We start from the raw sequence: 23,646 nt of genomic DNA, 5'->3' as shown, positions 1-23,646 counted from the left end.
CATGACAGACTAATCCATAGTAGATTAACATATTTTCATCAGCTTTAGTATTACATCCAAAGTGCAGTGTGTGTGTATGTGTGTATACTTTACTAAATGCTTCAAATTACCCTTTGTTAATGATGACAGGTGGTATTTTAAAAAATTGAATAGGCTCCGTCTTCATCCCTCTTTGTCCTCTTTGAAGGTTTCTGTGGCCTGTAGAAGTGCATATTGCCCTGAAAGGACAGCTAGTGCCTGTTGCCTTGTTTCACCAACTTCTCCGTTTTCTTCACCATCTTCACTGTTGGTCTTTCACCCTTTTCATTCTGACTTTGCCTAATCTCTTCATGGGATGCACTAGTCAGATCCCTCTGGGCTTCAGAATCTCTGCTTCATTTCCTTATTACTGATCTTATCTCTTGAGCCTTCTGTAGAGCTCTGCAGACAGATGTCAGGAGCCCCTCCTTACCTCTGAACCTGTGTATCTCTTATCTAGTCTCCCTGCCTCTAGTCCTACCCTTCTCCAATCTATTCCCCAAACAGCAACCAAAGAAACCCAAGAAGTTAGTCTGAGGCTCCAACTCCCACTGCATTCAATATCATCCAAACTCATTAATATGGCTTGGGAGGTTCTTCACGATGTGTCTCCTGCTTACTCCTCTGGCTTCATCCTTTGTGCCCCGTGTCTGTGACCCCTTCCTATACTGTAGACATAGTGGATTACTCCATTTAGCTTCCCAGTTGTTATTATTATTATTTGGCTGTGCCATGTGGCTTGCAGGATCTTAGTTCCCTGACCAGGGTTTGAACCTGCACCCTTGGCAGTTAAAATATGAAGTCTTAACCAGTGGACCGCCAGGGATTTCCCCCAGTTGTTTAATGTTCCCTCTTCCTTCTAGGCCTTTGTACATTCTGCCTCCCATGCCCCAATCTGGTACATTCTTTTCTTTCCTCTCTGTGTTCATCATATAGTTGCTGTTTTTCCACATTGACCTAAATGTCTTCTTCTCTCGGGAACATGCTCTGATCTCTCAGGATTTTATTAGGGAATCTTTTATTGTACTTACATTACCCTAAGTTTTCCCTAGTTAGTGCATATAATTGAGCATCATAATGTCTGTTAGTTTATCCTGTTCTCCCTGAAGTTAATTGTAAGCCTGTATGTGTTTTGTCACCAACATGGCATATAAAAACCATTCAAGAAATATTTATCATTCAAAGTAAGCTGGAAAGAGAAAAGAGAGAAAAAGAAACATTTACTCTTCAAGAAACGAATGTAGGGGAACTTCCCTGGTGGTACAGTGAGTAAGACTCTGTGCTCCCAATGCAGGGGGCCAGGGTTTGATCCCCGGTTGGGAAAATAGATCCTGCATGCATGCTGCGACTAAGAAACCCGCATGCTGCATCTAAGAGTCCGCATGCCGCAACTAAAGATCCCCGTGCTGCAATGAAGATCCTGCGTGCTGCAACTAAGACCCAGTGAAGCCAAAATAAATAAGTAAATATTGAAAAAAAGAAACAAATGTAGGAATGTATGAGTAATACCTTTTCTATAAGCACTGGAATTTTATCCAGAGTGCCTTTTCATAGATACCTACAACACATGCATGGTTGAAACTTATGAGCAAATCCTAGACATGTCCTGTATCACATAAGAGAGATGTTTCGAGAGGTGAGGTACTAGTGTTGGTGAGTAAGAATGATGGTTGCTGGCACAAGCTTGACTCTGGGAAAAATAGGCCTGCTATTGTAAGGTCAGTTCAGAATTCAGAATATGGATGTTAACAGACCATCAGACCATGATCATCGTGAATGTACAGCCTCTCATTTGCAGGGCTCTCCACATAGGAGAGATGTGCAAATGATTAATAGTCATGGTTTCCACAAGCCAGGTGTAAATTCACAAATTGTGCTCTTACTGATGAGCAGAGTCATTTTGGATGCATTTGAATCAGGATGCTTGCTGGGCTTGTCTAATGCCTGCACGATTAACACATAATCATTTTGCAATTTGGGCTGCCAGTGCTCTGTTTGGACATAATAGACGAACAGGCAGAAGACTTTGCTGTGTTCCTCTGGATGATGGAAATATCTAGAATAGGGCTATTCATCTTTCATGTGCATTGGATCACCTGGGGATCTTGTTAAAATGCAGATTCTGAGTGGAGCCCAAGAATCTGTATTTCTAGCAAGCTGCCAATTAATTCCAAGAAACCCACCTTAATTAATTAATTAAAAGTCGCCAAATTTATTTATTTAATTGAAGTATAGTTGATTTATAGTATTATGTTAGTTGCAGATGTACAGCATAGTGATTTAGTATTTTTGCAGATTATACTCCATTATAGGCTATTACAAGATAATGGGTATAATTCCCTGTGCTGTATAGTATATCCTTGTTGCTTATCTGTTTTATATATAGTAGCTTGTATCTGTTAATCCCATACCCCTAATTTGTCCTTCCCCCCTTCCCTCTCCCTTTTGGTAACCACAAGTTTGTTTTCTATATCTGTGAGTCTGTTTCTATTTTGCATATACATTCATTTGTATTATTTTTTAGATTCCACATATAAGTGATGTCATACCGTATTTGTCTTTCTCTGTCTGGCTTATTTCACTAAGCATAATATTCTTTAGGTCCATCCACATTGCTGCAAATGGCATAATTTCATTCTTTTTTATGGCTGAGTAATATTCCTCTGTGTGTGTGTGTGTGTGTGTGTGTGTGCGCGCGCATGCGTGCACACACATCCATGTCTTGGCTATTATAAATAGTGCTGCTTTGAACATTGGGGTACATGTGTCTTTTTGAATTAGTGTTTTCATTTTTTCCAGATATATACCCAGGTGTGGAATTGCTGGATCGTATGGTAGCTCTACGTTTAGTCTTCTGAGGAACCTCCGTACTGTTTTCCATAGTGGCTGCACCAATTTACATTCCCAACCAACAATGTACAAGCAAGAACCCCACTTTATTTTTTATTTAAAAGATTTCTTAAGAACCCCACTTTAAATAAGAGGTGAGGTTTTTAATTTTTGTTTGTTTTTTTTCTGTCAGTCGCTTTTAAAATGAATATTATGAGGGGTTAAGCTAGAGAGACACAGATGGGAGGTTCAGAGAATGGATCTTTGGCTTTGGTGGCTGGGACAGACAAAGAGGTGAGGGAATTCAGAAGCCACTATGTAATGTCATCTAAAACAGAGCCATTGGCAGATTTGTTGCCCCTGCCTCTGTTTCCATCTTGACTTCTGAAAGTGTAGAATATTAAGGAAACAAAGGTTGTATATACTTTTTCCTCCCTTTTACCTATCATCTCCAAATAGTAAAAAGAGAAAATTCCACATCCATCAGAAGTGATTGCTCTAAACCTCTCTTCAGTATATAGGCTTTTTTTTTTCTTTTAAAAATATATTTATTTATTTATTTTTGGCTGCATTGGGTCTTTGTTGCTGCACGTGGGCTTCCTCTAGTTGTGGTGAGTGGGGGCTACTCTTTGTTGTGGCATGTGGGCTTCTCATTGCAGTGGTTTACCTTATTGCGGAGCACGGGCTCTAGGTGCGCGGATTTCAGTAGTTGTGGCACGTGGGCTCAGTAGTTGTGGCTCATGGGCTCTAGAGCACAGGCTCAGTAGTTGTGGTGCACAGGCTTAGTTGTTCCAAGGCATGTGGGATCTTTCTGGACCAGGGCTTGAACCCGTGTCCCCTGTATTGGCAGGTGGATTCTTAACCACTGTGCCACTAGTGAAGTCCCAGTATACAGGCTTTTATAATTTAGTTTTGCTCATGATAATTCCATGGCTTAGCTCTGGAGAACACATTGACATAGTTCCTTCAGGATCATTCTCCAAATGAGGAGCAGGAATGTAACTCAAAAAAAAAAAAAAAAGGAACATTTTTTTCCCACTTCCTTTTGTTCTTCAAAGTTTGTACTGAAAGAAAAAAATCGTCAACAATAATAACAAAAGCCTGTGTTTCCCCGGCAAACACTTGATTCAGATTTAGGGTCTAGATGGGCAAAAATTGCAATCGTCAGACTTAATAACACTCCTCCAAGAGTGTGTTAATTGACAGAGGCTCTTTTTACTTGAATATTTAACTCCTATTGTATTTATTTATGTATCTATCTATCTATTTATTTATTTATTTTGGCTGCACTGGGTCTCAGTTGTGGCACATGAGATCTTCATTGCAACATGCGGGATCTTTTAGTTGCAGCATGTGGGCTTCTTAGTTGTGGCATGCATGCGAGATCTAGTTCCCCGACCAGGGGATGAACCGAGGCCCTCTGCATTGGGAGCATGGAGTCTTCTTACCCACTGGACCACCAGGGAAGTCCCCCTATTGTCTTATTTGACATTAAAAACAAGTAGTTTAGCTATGGATACCCAGAAGGAGGCCAAAAGATCCCTGACCTTCAGTTTTCTCCATGGTCATCGGCAAGCATGACTAAGATCTCTTCTGACAGGTCGACCTGGATGGGTCATGTTCTGCTCCATCACTTTCCTGCATGTTTCCTCAGTTGGTTTCTCAAACCTTTGCTTTTATGTACTTTAAAAGAAATAAAACCAAGTCTTCACCTAACATTTGATTCAGTCAGCTTCAGCACCTCATCTGTGTATGAAAATGAATATATTGTATTGATGTATGTGATGCCCTTTATAGTTAATCGATGAATATAATCAGATTTTTACCTTCTTGTATTGTTAAAGTTTTCAGTGTTTATCTCAGAGTAAAGTGGATCTGTTAGCTCTAATGGTCTGATTAGGAAGATTATATTCAAAACTCTGACCATCACAGTAAGACCTTCCTTTTACAAAATACCCCATATGTGCCAGGGATTATGCTAAGTACCTTACATTTGTTATATAATTTAATAGTATAACAACAAAAACTGGATGAGATGGGTGTATTTGTATCTCATTACCGTCCAACCAACTAATATACAAATCTTTTAGAAATAACGAGAAAAATAAAACCAAAGCAGCATTCAGAAAAAGTAAGCAAACTACTCAAGACCATACAACTAGCAATGTTCAAAAAAAATCAGATCTAGGTTGGTTTGTTGCTGGTATTAACGCTTTAACCAGTAGACTCTACTTTCTACTACGTCTCTGTCTATGCTTTATTTTTTTCTGAAGGTGCATTTCTAAGGTATGGTCTTCATGATGTAATATCACTTTTAAAATGTAACATGGAAATAGCATAAAATTGAGGAAACTATAGTTCTGTCTCTGGTACTGCAAGAAGATATATACTTTGGAAAGCAGTGAGCCATTTTACTTCTTGGGATTTCCTTTTGCTTATCTGTCATATAGAACTTGAACTAGATATTTAAACAAGTTATTTACACCACTGTCATTCTAGTAATTTATAGATTATATGGGTGGTTGAGGGTCTCGGATTTTGGCGGTGCACTTCTTTCTCTGGCTGAAGTGCCTCTTTTACATCTCCTACTCTTTCATCCCACCCTTCTGTGGAAGGTTAAGAATTTTCTCTCAAATCCTACATTTTCCATCTTTCTCCGCTCCCAAATTTCCTGTTTATGAGTCCATTGCAATCATTATATGCCAGGAAGTACAACATGGATTCACTGAAATTTGAAAACATTTTTTGAAAATTGACCCAGCACGTGCACAATTTCCCTGGTCACCTGCCAAGTCTTGCTCTATCTTTGGTATGCTGTCAAGCTAACAGAGTTGTAAATTAGGTAAAGTGACTGTCTTAACCCTGGGAAGCTGAATTTAGAAGACATTTTATCAAAATAAATTATCTGAATTAAAAAATTTTGGCTGCTCTTTAACTCAGTTGTAGGTAATAGGTTTAGAGGAAACTCAGCTGGTCCAGAGAAACCCAAATTCTGTTGGGCTCTTGGTTTATACCAATGAACCCTAGGACAACACCATCACTCACTTCACACTGCAACATTGCAACACAGAGATCTGTTTACAACAAAGACCATTTTGGTTTTACTCCTCAGAAGGCAGAATTAAAAGTTCATCACAGCTCCAAATTCTAACTTGGGATGTTGCTTCTCATTTGGATGCCATCATTGAGTTCACCTTTTGCTTGAATTTTGTGAAAATCTGTAGCCTCTGTAATGGTGATGGTTTTTTTTTTTTTTTTTAAACGTCCCATAGTTTTTCTTGATAAGGGAAACATTTTATTTTATTTTTTTTTTATTTTTGCTGTGTTGGGTCTTCGTTTCTGTGTGAGGGCTTTCTCTAGTTGGCGGCAAGTGGGGGCCACTCTTCATAGTGGTGCGCGGGCCTCTCACTATCGCGGCCTTTCTTGTTGCAGAGCACAGGCTCCAGACGCGCAGGCTCAGTAGTTGTGGCTCACGGGCCTAGTTGCTCTGTGGCAGGTGGGATCCTCCCAGACCAGGGCTCGAACCTGTGTCCCCTGCATTAGCAGGCAGATTCTCAACCACTGCGCCACCAGGGAAGCCCCTAATGGTGATGGTTGAATAGATGAGGCAAAACTTTGAGAGCCAGTAAACTTTTAATTAATGAACAGATTCATGCATCAGACCTTTAAAGAACTCATAACTATAGCTACACTTATAATGTACACTTACAATTTTCCAAGAGCTATGCTAGACACATCAAATATATTTTCTCATTTAACCCTCAGAACAACTCTGAATTTACGAATGGGAAAGTTGAAACACAAGAGAAGTCATGCCATTTTCCACAAGGTAATGTAGTAAAAGCAAAGCTGGATTTTGACCTCATGCCTGTATATTTGCAAAGCTCATGCTCTTTGCCTCCGTGTCATGAACCCATGACTGTTGTATGGGTTCAATTTGACTGAAAGAAGCATGAAATGTCTTCTAGCAAGAGATTCTCTTATTGAGAGCTCAAGAGTTAAATACTACAAAAGACAAATGCTGCAGTGTGATTGTTTTTTTCTCATCCAGGTTTTTATTTCTATAAATTTGCACTTACATTGAAATTTTAAGAAATTCAGTTGTTTTTCTCCTGAGCATTTTGAACTTCTGTCACATATTCTGTCTTTATTAATGAATCAAATTTCTTAAAGTTTTATTTTATGTAAATGCTTGAGATGAAAATACAACCAACCTAGGGTCTCCATAAACACGTTGCCTCTTTTTCGAGGCCGTCACTCTTCCATTAAGACCCATGCCTGGCTTAAAGCACCATGGAAGGTAACACTTGCTCATTGTTCACTATGGCTATTTCTGACCCACTTACTTTGTCCCATTCCCTTCACTGCTTTCTGACTTTTTCTCAAAGTTTCCTGATCGTGTTACTTGTTCTCACATTTCTTGCTTTTTCTCACCCTCAGACTTGACACTGTTTCCCTGGATACTGACGTCCTTCCCTCTAAACTGTAGTTTGTGTTCACTCAGTGACACTTTCTCATACTTTCTTGGAAAAATAATCTTGGTGGCACATCAGTAGGTAACATTCCTACCAAGCTTTTGTCCTGGACCCTCAAAGAAAAGTCAGTCTGAAAAAAAGTAAAAAACAAAAAACAATTTTAAGCTTTAAGAAGGTAACTTCTTGTTATAATAACCTATAGTATAATAAGGAAAGAAAACAGACATCAAATTTGTATGTCAATTGGAATGTCAATAATAGAGCAGTTAAAAAATTATTTACTTATTTATTTATTCATTCATTCATTTGGCTGTGCCAAGTCTTAGTTGCGGCACGCGATATCTTTAGCTGTGGCATGCAGGATCTTTTTAGTTGCGGCATGAGGAATCTTTAGTTGCAGCATGCGAATTCTTAGTTGTGGTATGTGGGATCTAGCTCCCTGACCAGGGATCGAACCCAGACCCCCTGTATTGGGAGCATGGAGTCTTAGCCCACTGGACCACCAGGGAAGTCCCTAGAGCAGTTTTTTTAAAAAAATTAATTAATTAATTTTATTTTTGGCTGCGTTGGGTCTTTGTTGCTGTGCACGGGCTTTCTCTAGTTGCGGCGGGGGGGTGCTACTCTTCGTTGCGGTGCACGGGCTTCTCATTGCGGTGGCTTCTCTTGTTGCGGAGCACGGGCTCTAGGCATGTGGGGTTCAGTAGTTGTGGCACACGGGCTCAGTAGTTGTGGCTTGCGGGCTCTAGAACACAGGCTCAGTAGTTGTGGTGTACGGGCTTAGTAGCTCTGTGGCATGTGGGATCTTCCTGGACCAGGGCTTGAACCCGTGTCCCCTGCATTGGCAGCGGATTCTTAACCACTGTGCCACCAAGGAAGCCCGAGCAGTTTTAAGAAGCCAATATTTTGATTTCTCTTCTTAACATATCTATCAAATGATTATTAAGTATATACCTACGTATTCCAGTTACAGAGAACTCAGTATTTCCTGAGGCAGGCCAGTCCATTTTTATTCCACTCTTTTGGAATGTTCTTCCTTCTGTTAAACAAAATTATATTTCATTGGTTTAAATTCTAAGCCATGCACCCACACAGAGCAAATTTCTCTCCTCTTATAAGACAATATTTCAACATTTATGGATAATTCTCACTATGCTAACTATACCATTTATTTTTACCATTGCTTGTAGGAACTGGGTTGGAAACTATTATGTGCTTGTCTCTTGTCTTGTTGGGGTGGAGGGACCCTACTTTTTCAATATTTATTTTAAATGAGCTAACTTATTTTAATCCCAGTGTGGTCTGCTCAGAAGAGAGTGGGACTGTTACCACTTTTGTTATAGATACTAAATATGTTTACTCATTAGTAAATATGTATTAGACCTCTTTTGGTTGCAAGTTGTAAAACAATCTAACTAAAAAACTAACTAAAAAAAAAAAAACAACCAGAAAAGAAGAATTTATATTAGGAGTTTACTGAGGTGTGCACAGTTTGCCTAGGCTTCAGGAAGATCTGGAGCCCAATGGAAATGCCTAAATATCTTGAACCCCTAACCCTTCTAAGTTCTGGCTGAAATAATAGAGTCAATTAGAGAGCAGAGCACAGTACATCCTGCTGACTCTTAAATCTCTCTCCAGACTATCCCTAGCTCTTCATCTCCTGCTAACATACTTTTTGTGCTGACCTTTAGATTTCAAATATGTTACAGCAGTAACCTCAGAGGGCGGCTGTGGCCACAGAAGTTCATGGTATTACTATTGTAGATGCAACCTGGTTTCATAGAAAGTAAGATTCTAAGCAAATTACCCCCCCAATCCCCACAATATCAAAGAGGTTAGACTAATTATGGTGCATTCAATGATGAAACACAATGGGCCCTTCAAAGTCATGGTTGGAGAGTTTATAATGACATAGGAAAATGTTGATGATATAATTTCAGTAAAAATTGAAGGACAAGAAACTGTAACCTGTGTTATTCCAATTACATTAAAAACTAAGACTTCCATGTGGAAAATGAATAGAAGCTTAATAGTGATAATACCTAGACTGTAGATTATGAATGATTTGTAGTTTCCTCTGAACATCTTTCCACAATTTCTATGAGGAACATTAGTAATTTTATAAAAAATAGTATGTAAAAGCAAAAAATATAAATATAAAATGATTCAATTAAATAGGTATAAATTTTGATAATTGTGAAGATTGTGATAATTGTGAGAGTTAATACACATAAAAGGCTTAAAAGAGTGGCCAGTTTTAGGTGCTCAATAAGTTTCCTTTTCTGTTTATTTTCTATGTTCAGTGCTGAGCCCTCATATGAAAATAATTTGTCTGGATATTAAATACAAAGGCCAAATTGACATTGAATAAAATTTAAGTCAACAGAATCAAAATAAAGTGTGTTGGAGAGAGAAAATAAATAAGCTTTGTGGGTTGAAGTAGCCTCTGAGACAACGTTTAAACTCTAGGTTTTGTCTGATTCTGTGATCTACTCCAGAATCGTCCAACTAAATGTAGCATAATTTAGGGAATATGCTACACATATTCACAATAGTGTATGTGTTTACATGTTCTCAAGGCTAATTGCCATTTCTGAACATCATTTAATGTGCCAACACTCTTTAAAGAGGCCTTATAACTTCCTATGTGAACTTTTCTTGTTAGGACGAGACCAAATTATTAGAGTCTTCCTGATCTAAACTTATAGATGTAAATTTGAGAGTAAGGAAACAGCCTTCAATGTAAAGTAGAATTGAAACCAAGTTGCATTGGAAATGCTTTTCTTCAGTTTTCCTTTTACCTGTTTTTTTTTTTTTTTTTTTTTTTTTTTTAAGTTGGAAACTCCTTGCTGCTTCATTGTTCTGTCAGAGGATTAAAAAAAATTATCCTTGGCTTTTGGTTAAAAAGTCTTACTTTTGTGCTGAATCTTCCCCCACCTCTCCTCTGCACATCATTTTGCTTTCTTAGCTATGAATTTGATGCCGTGAAAGCCTGCCTCAGTGTACCAATTATAAGCGTTTAAGATGAAACCAAGCCACAGATTATACAAATGAAAGGAGAAAAAATAACAGCATTTTGTATAAACAAGGGCAGAGAGACAATTTGTTCTAGTCAAAGATAAAGTTAAACTCTAGCCGAATTACCGCGTGTCAGGCTAATCAGAGAAAATGTTGTTTCTCCAATGCTATTGTGCAAAAATAATTGAAATGACATTTCACAAAATCTAGCAGAGGTAAATTTTTTAAAAACAGGCTTGCAAGCTTCCAGATACTTCAGCTCACCCTAAGAGCTATTTGCCCTACTGAAATAATTGAAGAACATAGTTTCAAAATGTGTTTTTTCTGCTTGAGAGAATCAAGGAGATCTCTTGGGGTTCAAAGTAAACCCAGGTATGTTAAAGGGACCTCCCAAACCCCCTAGGCTGCCCTTTGAGAATCACCCAATGACACTTATTTTTTGTTCATTTCTATACCTTCATAGTATCTGTCAGCGTGCTCATTGTAAAATCCATTTACCCATCATCTGTTCTTGCATATTGTAGGTGAAATGTATTGGCAATGAATCAACTTTCTCAAAAGAAAATTGGTGAAATTTTTATTCAGAAATTAATTTAGACTTTATTGGGGCAGTTAGCAAGTAGCAATATTAGAAGAAAGATGAATAACGTATTCATTCGTTTTGTCCCTCATTCTGTCTAGTCTTCTCTGAGGTCAGTATTGCTCAAGGTTATAAAATGAAAGCTCTACAAATCACAGTCACATAACTGTCAAGCACCTTATTAAATTTCATTCAGTTCTATACCAGTTCTTAAGGGACCATCACTATCTTCCAATTTACACAAAGATTGAATAAAAACTGATCAAACATTTATGGGATTGAATGGTCATCCTAAATTTGATCTGCTATTACTGGAGAAAAACCTAGGCCAAGAAGTTTATTTAGCCTCTTAGGCAGTGGGGCTCCATTTAAAGCTTGTGAACAGAGGACTGACATGATTACATCTGGCAGTGACATACAAAATTGATTTCTTGATCATTGCTTACATGTTTTTTTTTCTTTATTATAAAGGCATAAAAGGTATTGTAACAACCCAAAGCACACAGACTTGTTGGAAAGTTAAATCACTGTGGCAGACAGTACATCCAGTTCTCTATATTTCCTAGGCATCCTTGGAGTTATATAACTTGTTCTGGCCAACAGTCTCTGAGTGACAAAGCCACCTCTGGGCTAAGGTGGGAAAGATCTGGGATGCCTCCTGTATCCTCTCTCCAGCTCAGTGGCAGCATTGGAGACTGTCAGCTGAGGTAGTGAGTCATGAGATGGGAGCTGCCTATAGCAACCACAAGGAGAGTTGCCCTGGAGCCTTGCCCAACATAAAAGGTAGAAGTTTGTTGAATTTTGCCACTGATGTTTCAGCATGGCCTAGCTTATCCTATTATAATGATAAGCAAGTATAAGAAAAGATACACAAGCTTATGATAATGGGACAAAAGGCAAATTAAACAATGAGATACCATTTCACCTATTATAGTTTCACTTATTATTGTTGAAAAAAAAAGAAAAGTCAGAAAATACCAAACTTTGATGAAGATGTGGACAAACACAAATCTTCTTGCATTGCTGGCAGAGATACTAAAAGATGATAAAGTAATTTTGGAGAGCAGTTTGGAAGTTAGTAATGAAATTAAGAAGGACATGATCTATGGACTAGGAATCTGCCCCATTGAAAATGTCACAGAGGTCTATAAAGGGTATATGCCCAACATTGGCATACTGTCCCTTCTCCAAGTCCTGCTAACATGGTTTTTCTGTTGATCTTTTTTAGATTTTAATTGGGTTTCAGAGGATTTGTGACAGTGAAAAATCTGAGGTAACCTCTATGTCTATTTCTGGTAAAATAAGTAAAATATCACAATCAATGAATGGGATGCATGCATTCATTCATAGTAAAACTTGGAGATAGATTTTAAATACATAGTTTTAAATGATAAATTAAGGAAATTAAGCATCCTTTGCATAAGCCGAAAACACAAAGACACATCAAATAACATATGTTTTACAAAGTTACATATATAGCCAAGACTGTGGGTAGGGAGAAGAAAGAAAATGGGCACTGAAGATAAAAGGGAAAATAAAAACAAAAATAAAGTAAAACAAGAGAAGGGCTTTGCATAGAACAATTGAGGAGCATGTTTAATTCTGAGGCAATAAAGAACATTAAAAGAAAAAAAAATTACCTGTGCAATTCAAAAACCACCTTGAGATATATCCATTTTAATATACTTGTATCTCCCATACTCCGCTTCCAAAAACCTTTAAGGATAGGTTCACCTTTGCATAAGCCTATATTACCCCCATTGTAGGGACATAGCTCTTATTATCAACATGACCTTGGTCAGGGATTCATAAAACATAACTGAAAACTTCCCTAGACCACACCTGGTCCAAATAATAACCTCATTTACTTAACCTTGACTCAAAGAGCTGAACTCACTTTTTCGAACTAAAAGAAAAATGCAAGGGTCAGGGTCAGCATTGAACTTCGAAAGTTAGATCTCCCATTACCACTAATCAGCTCTTTTTCCATATCCGTGTTACACATAAGAGTGTGATGACTGCCTGAACGAGATCAAAATAAGCATCATCAGTCTGAATATTAGTCGGACTAATTTATGTTACACCAATTATGCTTGCCACTTGAAGAAATATATTTTAAGATGATTTTTCAAGTACCCAGGCAACATTTGCAGAGAAAACTGATGGTATTAGAGACTGAGCTGTTGATTACAAACAGGGTGAATTTTTGGCTTTATGTGATTTGTCTAAAGAGGCAGCAAAATGAGTTGAAGTAGAAACACAGGGTACTATGTGGGCCCTGTTCATCCTCATGGAATTTGATCCTTACACTCAAATAAAAGGGAAAATAAAAGGGAGCTGTTTAGCTGTCATTCAGTTTTGTCATTACATTGGTTCAAGCATAGGAAATGTAAATTATTAAGAAACTTAAAACATGTCCAATTATAACTGTACTCAAAAAAATTTTCTCCCTAAAAGGCACATCTACTGGGATTTTAATCAGAGATGACAATCATTTTAATTCTAAACATTTTTTCATAGTATTCAACTTCTGGAATATCTCCAAGGAAATTGACATACTGTATAGAGATGAGATAGATTGAAATTTGGGAGCATCGCCGCCTGAAACTGCTATTCCCCCAAATCTTCCATTGAAGGTCTATTCGATGATGGGCAGCATGTTAGTAGGAAAAATTGTAATGTGCACTTAGTAGGTCAATTAAACATGCATATGCTTTTTAAGGGTATTTTAAAATTTAATTTTAATTAAATATATCTATTTATTTTTTTATACAGCGGATTCTTATTAGTCATCCACTTTATACACATCAGTGTATACATGTCAATCCCAATCGCCCAATTCATCACCCCCCCCCCCAACGCTTTCCCCACTTGGTATCCATACATTTGTTCTCTACATCTGTGTCTCAATTTCTGCCCTGCAGGCCAGTTCGTCTGTACCATTTTTCTAGGTTCCACATATATGCATTAAAATACAATACTTGTTTTTCTCTTTCTGGCTTACTTCACTCTGTATGACAGACTCTAGGTCCATCCACCTCACTACAAATAACTCAATTTCGTTTCTTTTTATGGCTGAGTAATATTCCATTGTATATATGTACCACATCTTCTTTATCTATTCGTCTGTTGATGGGCATTTAGGTTGCTTCCATGACCTGGCTATTGTAAATAGTGCTGCAGTGAACGTTGGGGTGCATGTGTCTTTGAATTATGGTTTTCTCTGGGTATATGCCCAGTAGTGGGATTGCTGGGTCGTATGGTAGTTCTATTTTTAGTTTTTTAAGGAACCTCCATACTGTTCTCCATAGTGGCTGTATCAATTTACATTCCCACCAACAGTGCAAGAGGGTTCCCTTTTCTGAACACCCTCTCCAGCATTTGTTGTTTGTAGATTTTTTGATGATGCCCATTCTAACTGGTGTGGGGTGATACCTCATTGTAGTTTTGATTTGCATTTCTCTAATAATTAGTGATATTGAGCAGCTTTTCATGTGCTTCGTGGCCATCTGTATGTCTTCTTTGGAGAAATGTCTGTTTAGGTCTTCTGCCCATTTTTGGATTAGGTTGTTTGTTTTTTTAATATTGAGCTGCATGAACTGTTTATATATTTTGGAGATTAATCCTTTGTCTGTTGATTGGTTTGCAAATATTTTCCCCCATTCTCAGGGTTGTCTTTTCTTCTTGTTTATGGTTTCCTTTGCTGTGCAAAAGCTTTGAAGTTTCATTAGGTCCCATTTGTTTATTTTTGTTTTTATTTCCATTACTCTAAGAGGTGGATCAAAAAAGATCTTGCTGTAATTTATGTCAGAGTGTTCTTCCTATGTTTTCCTCTAAGAGTTTTATAGTGTCTGGTCTTACATTTAGGTCTCTAATCCATTTTGAGTTTATTTTTGTGTGTGAATTTTTATTTTATATTGGACTATAGTTGATTTACAATGTTGTGTTAGTTTCAGGTGTACAGCAAAGTGACTCAGCTATACATATACATATATCCATTCTTTTTCAGATTCTTTTCCCGTATAGGTTATTACAGGATATTGAGTTCCCTGTGCTATACAGTGGGTCCTTGTTGATTATCTATTTTATATAATAGTAGTGTTAATTTGTTATTTGTTAATCCCAAACTCATTTATCTCCCCCTACCCTCCACTATCCCCTTTGGTAACCATAAGTTTGTTTTCGAGGTCTGTGAGCCTGTTTCTGTTTTGTAAATAAGTTCATTTGTATCATTTTATTTTTAGATTCCATATATAAGTGATATATTAAGGATGTTATGTATGTGTAATCTCCATGTTTCCTATTTAACTTTGCAAATATGTATTTTTTGAATAACAATACAGCCCTTACCAACTCAAGTCAAAGAATGACAGCAAAATAACAATAGATAATAAAACACATTATAACAGAATATTTTGACTTTATAATATTGTAGTCTACATTCTGTTTCTTAGCATAACCTTTGATCTAGACTTTTACAGTCATATAATACCACAGAAGTTAACATTTGTGTATGAAATAAATCTTTTTTGCTAGGAAATCCAGAAATAGAACACAATCATTTAAAATCTTGTTGAATAAAATAACATTTTTTTAATGACAGTTTTTAAACTTGGTATCAGAGTGGGAAATTGGCATTTTTTGCAAGGCTATCAGTATAATTCTTATGCCGAATAATCTATGTGAATTGAAAAGGTAATTTTTTAAAAAACAATTTTATAGCTACCAGCTGTGTGACCTAGAGCATATATCACTTAATCTTTTTAAGTCAGTTTAGTTTTACAATACCACCACACCTAAGAGTTAACATTTTTTTTGTGCACTTATTATGGGGCTAGCATTATACTGAGAGGTTTACATGTCATACTACAACTGTATGAGGTAGGTACGATTAGCCTCTTTGAGTTTAAGCTTCTTAATCTGTAGAATGGGGATAATTGTCTAGAATTTCTTGACTAGTAAGTGGCCAAGTCAGGAATTGAATTCAAGTCTGTTGTACCCTACACTCTAGGGCAGTTTTAACTGCATACAATACTTCCTCATGTCGATTTTCTCCCTTACCCTTCCATGGTGACGGCCTCCCAACCCTATGTATTCTGTGGACTGATACTTGGTAAATTCTTTCTTCTCCCTTCCCATATTTGTTTGAGAATCTTTCCAACATACTAATCTAGGTCAAAGACAACTAGATTTTCATACTGCTTCTTCCCTTTCTTTTTGATTTTCTGGAAGGAATTGAAAAAAAAAGAGTCTCTTCAAAACACATATCTTAGGGCTTCCCTGGTGGCGCAGTGGTTGAGAGTCCCCCTGCCAATGGAGGGGACACGGGTTCGTGCCCCAGTCTGGGAATATCCCATATGCCACGGAGCGGCTGGGCCCATGAGCCATGGCCGCTGAGCCTGCACGTCCGGGGGAGGGGGGGATGGTTCAGGAGGCCATGTGAGCGATGGGGAGCAAGCAGCAGATGAAGCTTCACTCACTCGCCCACTGCTCACCTCCTGTTGTGTGACCCGGTTCCTAACAGGCTGCGGACCAGTACCGCGAGGCTTGGGGACCCCTGCTATAAAGGAACACTTCTTTTACTTGGAGAAGTTTTCCACTACTTATCTATTAACTTTCTCAAGAAAGTGTTTCCTTCTCATACAGTCAACAGTTTCCTTGGTTAAATGCTCTAAGTGGTTCACTGTATTGCTTCATAGCATTTAACTCAGTTCATAATGTTTTCTGTACATTTTTTGACCATCACCCAAAGATTCACATTATCATTTAAGAGAAAAGGAGGGGTGACGTCAGCAAGATGGTGGAATTGGAATCCCTGGACCCTCCTTTCCCCCATGAACACATTGATTCAACAACAGTAAATGGACAAACCCCCTTATGAGAAATCCAGAAACAAATCGAGAGGCTCCTGCACCCTGGGTGAGTGCAAATCCAGCCACTTTGAAGCCAGTAGGAAAAGCTGAGAATCCTCTAACCATAATCCCTACCCCTGGCACAGCACCATACAATCAGAAGGAAACCCCTAGCGCCCACTTCTTCGTGGAGAGGGAAAGAGTTGGACGATGTGTCCAGCACTCCAGCTTTTTGGGGGGGCTGCCCAAGGTACTGGCTTCTATCTCACCTGTGCTCTTGGAGCACTCATGGGACCTGGCATATTCTAGGTGCCCTGGGGGCCAGTGGGAACAAAAATGGTGGTTTGAAGTAGCAGCAAGCAGTCACCATAGCCCCTCCCTCAGGCTCCACACAGAGCAAGCAGGTAAAAAACCCCACATCCCAGCTTCTCCCTGGGGAAGGAATGAGTTGGACTGTGTATGGGTTTATAATATACGTGTAAAAGGGGAAGTGAAGAAATGAAAGTATACTATTGTAAGAATATTATACTGTACAGAGAGTATAATATCACTTGCAGGTAAGCTGATAAAGATGAATACCATAAACCTCAAAGCAATAAAAAAAACCCCACTAAAATAACGAAATAAAATTATGGCTAATAAAACAATAAAGGGAATAAAATAGATTAATAAAAATAATTTTTACAAAAGAAGGCAGAAAAAAAGGAACATAAAAGATAGGACTAATAGAAAACAAATAGTAAGACTGAAACCGAATCATATGAATAATAGCATTAGATGTAAATACTCTATCTCAAGTAACAAGTAGGTTAAAAGTAAAAGAATGGAAACATATACCATGCTAGCATTGATTAAAAGAAATCTGGAGTGACTATTTTAATATCAGACAAAGTAAATTTCAGATAAAAAACTTTACCAGAGTAAAAGATGATTTCATAATGATAAAAGGGGTCAGTTTATCAAGAGGACATAATAATTCTAAATGTTTATGCACCTAATAACATACTTTCAGAATACATGTCACTACAAACTGATAGAATTGCAACTAATAGATCCACAATTTTAGTTATAGATTTTTAAAAAATAAATTTATTTATTTTTTGCTGGTTTGGGTCTTCATTGCTGCACATGGGCTTTCTCTAGTTGTGGCGAGCGGGGGCTGCTGTTCCTTGTGGTGCACAGGCTTCTCATTGAAGTGGCTTCTCTTGTTGCAGAGCACAGGATCTAGGTGCGTGGGCCTCAGTAGTTGTGGCACACGGGCTTAGTTGCTCCATGGCATGTGGGACCTTCCTGGACCAGGGATTGAACCCGTGTCCCCTGCATTGGCAGGCGGATTCTTAACCACTGTACCACCAGGGAAGTCCCTTAGTTATAGATTTGAATACATCTCTCTTAATACTTGATAGGAGAATAGACAGAAATCTGGTAAAGAAGACTCAAAATTAAGATGTAAATTATCCCCAATTTATCTAATAGGTCCAATGCAGTCCCAGCCAAAACCCCCAGCAGTCTTTGTGTGTCAGAATAGACAAACTGATTCTAAAATTCACATGGAAATGCAAAGGACTTAGCATAGCCAAAACTTTTTTGAGAAAGAATAAAGTTGCAGGACTTATCCTACCTTGATTTCAAGACTTAATATAAAGTTGCATAATCAAGACAGTGTGATGATGGTTTCCCGAGTGTATACATATGTTAAAACTAATCAAATTGTACACTTTTAAATATGTGCAATTTACCGTATGTCAATTATACCTCAGTAAAGCTGTTTAAAGTGATTACTGCAAAGAAATCATGAATTTTAAGTTATATCAATAATGCAAGAAAAAAGCAAACACTAGAAAATGATAGAGCCACATTCCTTGCACCTCCAGTACAAGCCTTTTGGAGTACACAGTGAGGTCAAAAACAATAAGCTAATCAAGTCAAAGAAGAAGTAAACTGAAAAAAATTTTTTTTTTCTAGGAAACTACTTGGATTATGATTAACAGGTACGATTATTAATATACCACATTCTATTTATTTTGCCTTGAGATATTGACTAAAGCTTGTATGAAATCATCCCCTTAGCAAGGTATTTAAAAATGATACATCTGAGACATGAAGTGATTAGTAAATGGACATCATGACTTATTTAGCAAGCTGATGATGCATTTCCTCCCCCTTTTAGAATTCTCTGTGTTGTGAGAGGTAGCTTGTTTAGTTATACTGGTGACTAAAACCCAGTGTTGAAATAAGTTCAACTAAGAGCCAGACCTTTGAATCATAGTGATACATTTTTAGTGACAATAACAAGGTTACTTGTTCCAATAATACATAAAATAATAATAATAATAATAATTATTATTATTATTATTTTTTTTGTGGTACGTGGGCCTCTCACTGTTGTGGCCTCTCCCGTTGCGGAGCACAGGCTCTGGATGCGCAGGCTCAGCGGCCATGGCTCACGGGCCTAGCCGCTCCGCGGCATATGGGATCTTCCCAGACCGGGGCAAGAACCTGTGTCCCCTGCATCGGCAGGCAGACTCTCAACCACTGCACCACCAGGGAAGCCCTAAAATAATTATTTTTAAAAACATGGCCGATTTCATCCTTATTTCATGTTTTAAAAATATCTTTTTTTTCTGGTATTTAAAATGTATATTATATGAGTAGACTTGTATATACATAAAATTTATAAGTAAGTATACATATATTGGAAAAATCCAAAGCAGGAACAAGCCTGTTGAGAATATTCAAGAAGTATGCAGACTGTCCAAGAGAATGCTACTGAATTCACAGAGAATTTATGAGTGTGTTTTTTGCACTTCACCCTACAGGGCTAGTTCAAGTTTGAGTTTAATAACATTGGAACTTAATAGTCCTGAAAAATACAGCATTTGGACATATTCTATTTTGTGTTTTATAGACAAGTTGCTGAGCTGACCTACAACTATTTATTTGTTTTGTTTTGTTTTTTCGGTACGCGGGCCTCTCCCTGTTGTGGCCTCTCCCGTTGCGGAGCACAGGCTCCGGAGGCGCAGGCTCAGCGGCCATGGCTCACGAGCTTAGCCGCTCCGCGGCACTGGGGACCTTCCCAGACCTGGGGCATGAACCCGCGTCCCCTGCATCGGCAGGCAGACTCTCAACCACTGCGCCACCAGGGAAGCCCTCCTACAACTATTTAAACCCCAAAAGACTTCAAATTGCAGAGAAAATACTGGAAACTTTCTCTAGTCTTACTGAATGGTGAGGGGCTTACAGAATGTGGAATTAAGATCATGCCTGTATCTTATATTATTATATAAAGAGCAGTCAAAGCTTTAAAGAGATTAAAGAACAATAGCCACACACCTGGGATTTACTAAAACCATCCAAAATTAAACTGATTTATTGTAGAGTTTATATTGTGATTGAGAAAATACTTGACTCAGTTTTTTAAAAAAATTGAGATTGAAATTTAACATTATATTAGTTTTAGGTGTTCAACATAATTATTTGATATTTGTATATATTGTGAAATGATCACCATAGGAAGTCTAGTTAGCATCCATCACCACACATAATTACAAATGTTTTTCTTGTGATGAGAAATTTTAAGGTCTACTTTCTTTCTTCAAATATTTGATATAGTGTTAACTATAATAACCATGCTGTACATTACATCCCCATGACTTTGATTCAATATTAAGAAAAAATCATAACACAAAACTATATAGTGCTTATGATTTTAATCATCTGTTTAAATACATTTTGATATCTTTCTGGTTTTGTTTTTAAACAAAGAATAGTTGCTTTGGGGATATGAATTTATATATTATTATTTTTCTCCTTTTAAAATTTATATATTTTACATAAAATTGACATGACTATGTGTTAATTATTTGAAAAAGTTCACTGATAAACATATTTAGGTAGCTTCATATATAATTTCTTATTCTTTACTTTTTATAAAATATATATTTAATGTGATTTTAATTTTATAATTTAAAAAATATTTTTATTTACAAAATCAGAAATTAGAAACTCTCTTTTGCTAACCTATGAACAGGATCTTTAATTTTAAATAGAGAAATTTGTATCATAAGACAATGATATAGTGGGGGTATTTTGTATAAGATATTATTTGCATCTTTATAGGTAAGCTTTATTTTTCCTCATTAAAAATTATTTTTATGTATAATATGGGGAACTAACCTATACTTTCTTTCCTGTTCTTATTTGCTCTCTTTTAAAAATTGTTATGTTAGGGATGCAGGCTTTTTTTGGTAGTAGCTTTATTGAATTATAAATAAATATAATAAACTACACATACCTAAGGTGTATAAGTTTTAATATATGCTACACCCAGGAAATCATCAGCACAGTGAAGATCATGATCACATCCATTTTCCCCCAAAAGTTTCCTCATGCCCCTTTGTAATCCCGATCTCCCAAGCTTGCACACATCTCCCCTTAACTCCAGCCATGTCTTAGGCAACCACTGATCTGCTTTCTATCAATATGGATTATCTTAATATTTTCTATAATTTTACATTCATTGTAGTACATAATAATTTCTATTTTTGATATGGCTTCTTTCATTCAACTTAGTTATTTTGAGATTCATTGATATTTGTAGTGTTTATTAATAATTCATTTCTTTCTATTTCTGAGTAGTATTCCTTTGTATGATATACCAATTTATTCATTCATTTACCCATTGATGGACCTTTGGGTTGTTTCCAAGTTTTGACATTACAAATATATCTGTTATGAATAACAGATATATATCTGTTATGAATATTTGTGCACAAGTCATTGTATGGACATATGCTTTCTTTCTCTGAGGTAAATAACTAAGAGAGGGGCTCCCCTGGTGGTGCAGTGGTTAAGAATCAGCCTGCCAACGCAGGGGACACGGGTTTGAGCCCTGGTCCGGGAAGATCCCACATGCCGCGGAGCAACTAAACCTGTGCACCACAACTTCTGAGCCTGCACTCTAGAGCCCGCGAGCCACAACTACTGAAGCCCACATGCCTAGAGCCCGTGCTCCACAAGAGAAGCCACCACAATGAGAAAACCACACACCGCAACTAGAGAAAGCCTGCGTGCAGCAACAAAGACCCAGTGCAGCCAAAAATAAATAAAATAAATAAATTTATTAAAAAAATAACTAGGAGAGGAATGGTTAGATCATATGGTAGGTTTAACTTTTTAAAGAAAATGCCCAACATTTTCGAAAGCAGTTCTACCATTTTACTTTCCCATTAGCAATGTTTGAAAGTTCCAGTCCTCCACATCTTTGCCAATACTTGGTATGGTCATTTAAAAAAAAATTTAACCATTTAAATAGATTTGTAGTGGTTTTAATTTGCATTTTCCTAATAACTAATGTTGTTGAATGGTTTAATATACTTATTTGCCATTCATACATCTTCTCTGCTGAACCGTATGTTCAAATCTTTTGCTCATTTTTAAAAACTGGGTTGTTTGGTTTCTTATTGTTGAATTTTGAGAGTTCTTAATATATTCTGAATAAGAATCCCTTACCAGGTACATGCTTTGCAAATGTTTTCTCTCAGTCTTGCTTGTCTTTTCATTGTCTTAAGAGCGTCTTTCAAGGAGGAGTAGTTTAAAATTTTGATGATGTCTGTGATAGTTAATTTGGGTCATCTTTACTAGACCATGGGGTGCCCAAATATTTGGACCCACATTATTAGGGGTGTGTCTGTGAAGATTTTTTCTTTTTTTCTTTGTGGCCGCACTGCATAGCATGCAGGATCTTAGTTTCCCAACCAGGGATCGAACTGTGCCCATTTCAGTGGAAGCACAGAGTCTTAACCACTGTACCGCCAGGGAGGTCCTGTGTGAGGATATTTTTAGATGAGATTAACATTTGAATCAGTAGACTAAGTAAAGCAGATTGCCCTCCCTAATTTGGATGGTCCTCATGCGATCAATTGAAAGCCTGAATAGAACAAAAAAGCCCATCTCCTGCTCTAATAAGAGGAAACTCCTGCCTGACTGCTTTGAGCTGAGACTTCAGTCTTTTCTGGTGTTGGACTCAAACAGAAACGTTGTCTCTTCTTTACTCTCAAGCCTGTTGGCTTTCGGACTAGAACTTACACCATCAGCTCTCTTGGTTCTCAGGCCTTTGGACTTAGACTAGAAGTACACATCCTGTGTCTCCAGCTTGCTGACTGCAGATCTTGAGACTTCTTAGCCTCCATAATTGCATGAGCCAATTCCTTACAATAACTTTCTTCTCTCTCTCTCTCTCTATACATCTTATTGGCTCTGTTTCTCTGGAGAATGCTGACTAGTACGAAGTCCAATATATCATTTTTTTTATGGACCATTATTTTGATGTCATGTCTTAGAAATTTCCCCCTAATTCAAATTACGAAAGTTTTCTGCCATGATTTATTCTAGAAATTTATAATTTTCAATTTTTACAATGGGTCTGTGACCCACTTGGAGTTAATTTTTCTATGTGATATGAGGATATATCAGATAAGTTTTTTCTGCTTTTGCATATGGATATCCAATTGTTGCACCACCATCTGTTTAAAAGTTTATTCTTTCTCTGCTGAATTGTCTTTGTGCCTTTGTTGAAAACCAGTTGTTTATATATGTTTGAATCTGATTTCTGAATTCGTTATTCTGTTAGGTTGATCTGTTTGTTAATTTTTTTTGGCAATAGCTCACTCTTGATTGCCATAGCTTTTGTAATAATAACGCTAATCCTCCAACTTTTTCCTTCTTTTTAAAAGTTGTTTTGGATATCCTTGGTCCTTTGTATTTCCATATAAGTGTTAGAATCAGATTGTCAATTTCTACAAAAAAGGGTCTGTTTGGATTTTGATTGTGATTTTATGTGATTGGTTTGGGGAGAATTGATATTTTAATGATTTTG

At 37.3% G+C, this 23,646-nt stretch overlaps 1 long non-coding RNA gene across 3 annotated transcripts in view; it reads left to right on the top strand.

The window, feature by feature from the left end:
• Nucleotides 1–23,646, top strand: part of LOC309795236 — a 304,805-nt gene that overhangs the window by 200,205 nt on the left and 80,954 nt on the right. Inside the window, exon 4 of one of the 3 annotated variants that reach the window (XR_014292231.1) lies at nucleotides 19,678–19,708. The exons of the other annotated variants lie outside the window; for them this stretch is intronic. This is a non-coding gene — a long non-coding RNA (uncharacterized lncRNA). Of the gene's footprint in view, nucleotides 1–19,677; nucleotides 19,709–23,646 lie in introns of those variants that run through there. 3 annotated transcript variants of the gene reach the window in all.

Source organism: Mesoplodon mirus (genome assembly GCF_964341445.2).
Source record: "Mesoplodon mirus genome assembly, chromosome: 19".
Taxonomy (NCBI): domain Eukaryota; kingdom Metazoa; phylum Chordata; class Mammalia; order Artiodactyla; family Ziphiidae; genus Mesoplodon; species Mesoplodon mirus.
The sequence above is the reverse complement of the archived record's forward strand: the minus strand, read 5'-3'. Positions and strand labels throughout refer to the sequence as shown.